We start from the raw sequence: 2,613 nt of genomic DNA, 5'->3' as shown, positions 1-2,613 counted from the left end.
TTTAGACATGTGCCATATTCCTTCCATGTTTTAGTGATGGATTTAACTGTACTGAATGAATATTCAGTAACTTGGACATTTTCTTGTATCCATAACCTGAGTTATGCTTTTCAGTAATCTTTTGACAGAGTTTCTTGGAGTGTTCTTTTGTTTTCATGGTGTATTAACCATAGATATATATAATAAAGGCTAGATGTCTTAAGTCGGTGTTTCGAACGGGATCACCCTTCGGCCATCTTGATTCGGGGCAGCTCTCTGAGGGAACCTGTGGTACGTGAAGGAAGGTGAGTGATCTGAACAAACGTAAATACTCTTATCTCGCTGAAATCTTGGCAGATTTACAAACGGTTTGGTGTCGTACAAACGTTATTAACGTGACTACAATTCAAATCACAAAAATACAAATAAAATACAAAATAATCAAAATAGAAATTGTTGCTGGCTGTGAGAGTGCAACATAATAATCCATCAGTGCAGTGTTATAACTACACCTCTGATGTTTATGACAAACCAAACCGTTTGAAAATTGGTAGAAAATTGAGCAAGTTGTGGTTATGTAAAAGTACATGCACCATTACAACACAATGTTATGGGTGAGCGAGCGGGCCGTACCAAGATGGCCGCCAATGTGGCCGTGCGATTCCATTGGCCAACAGCGTGGATGAGACATCTAGCCTTCATAATATACATCTATGGTATTTACATCCAGAAGAACTCATCAACCAGTGGCTGGACCTTCCAGACACAGGTGTCTTTATGCTATAATCTACATAAAACACATTTACTGCATTCAGGTGATCTCCATTACACTCCATGTGTGACCTCGAGCACTAACTGACTGCATCTGGGCTGATTTTGATCTAGGCTGGCTACCAATGTTGTGTTTTCAGTTAATTATGTTTTTAATTAATTGATTTTACTTCGCAAGCTGTTCTGACTTGGACATGAAAGAGTCCCTTTTTCTGTAAATTCTTCCCCCAAAATTGCCAAAATTTCCATCATTAAATGCCAGTTTAAACTGAATGCGACTGATTGTTGAAAGGAAATAGAAGGGAAAGCTTCCAAGGAGGGTGGAATCGGCACTGTACATCACAGAAAAACCAAAATATATTGCAATTTATTTTCCAACTATTATATATTATATTATACGATAGATAGTCTGTTTGTTGTATCACTGCAGAGGAACAAAGGATCTGAGCCATGGACCATAATAACACCTGTTACCATGGTAACCACCCACTAAGACACCTGCAGCCTTAAACTGTCTACGAGATATAAAAGTTAAAAGATGCCAAAATTACATTAAGTGTTTGGAGTGTTTTTGACTAAAACAAAAAGGAGAATCTATAATTCGACTAAAACAAAATCAACATCAGACACTTTATACATTAAATGCTGAAGTAAACTTTTCTATTTCACTTTGTTTATTCATGTTTAACTTTGCCGCCATTTGTCCCCACGGAGGTTCATTAAGACGTGTGAAACAACCCCGGGGAGTCATTAATCGTGTCAACATTTACTGGAAACATCAATTATCGAGTGTCTGAATAATTAATGTGACTAAATGAGTTGTCGGGAGACTGTGTTAGATGGAAGATGGGAGTGTTTTCAGCAGCCGAAAAACAACGTTCACCCTCAAGAAATGAGGCCCCGGCTGATTAAGGGAACGTCCCTAAACAGATGAAACAGCGGCACAGGAGTCAACTTCATCTCTAATACAGATTTCAACAAACAATTCAAAGGATGTTGACTAAAGTTCCAAATTAACAATGAAAACTGAACTTTGCTGTTGTTTGAAGATCAGAAACTTTTAGAAAGTATAAAAGGAAAGTTGCCAATAATCACATCACAGATAAACATAGATGCAATACCACGTCCAAATAATGTTGTCTACTCTCATTTGCTGTTTAGTTTCACCGTCAGTCACCGTCTACTTTAATTTTTGTTCCTTGTTTGCGTTTGTCTTCCCTTGCTGTTTGATTTAATTTTACTCGCTGTCTACTGTAGTTTTCACTTACTGTCTATTTTCATCGTCACTTCCTGTTTACTGTGTTTGTCTGGTTTAGTTTTCACGTGCTGTTTACTTTTGCCTTCCTCCTGTGGTCACTTCGCTCACTGTTCTCATTATCTACTTTCATTTTCGCTCAGTATTTCTTAGACTTTACTGGCTGTTAACTTTGGTTTAGCGTGACCAAACATCCTGTTTTCATGCCCTGTCCTGGCCATCCTGGTTGTTTTCTACAAAGTGATAAAAATATCCGGGTCCTGTCCTGGAAGAGGCATACTATAAACATATTGAAATTATGAGGCATTTTTGAGTAAACTTCGAGTATCGTTTGAGTATCTCATTGCCGGCCCGAGTATCCTGGGGCCTGCACTATGAAGCGAGATCAACATACCCAGGATATCTGTCAGAGATCTGGCTTGACTGACCCTAACAACGGCACTCAGGCTAACCGGTGGTTGTCAACTCAATAAGTCAGCCCAGGTTTGTCTGATCCGAGTATGAGTGTGTGCACATAGAATGGGCGCTGTTATCAGTAACTGACCAATCACGACTATGGACAAGTCTGACTGCAGAGCGGCTCACTTTACCGCCGAGGAGAAGAACAT

This window comes from Stegastes partitus, unplaced genomic scaffold, assembly GCF_000690725.1.
Source record: "Stegastes partitus isolate 25-593 unplaced genomic scaffold, Stegastes_partitus-1.0.2 Scaffold699, whole genome shotgun sequence".
Taxonomy (NCBI): Eukaryota; Metazoa; Chordata; class Actinopteri; family Pomacentridae; genus Stegastes; species Stegastes partitus.
The sequence above is the reverse complement of the archived record's forward strand: the minus strand, read 5'-3'. Positions refer to the sequence as shown.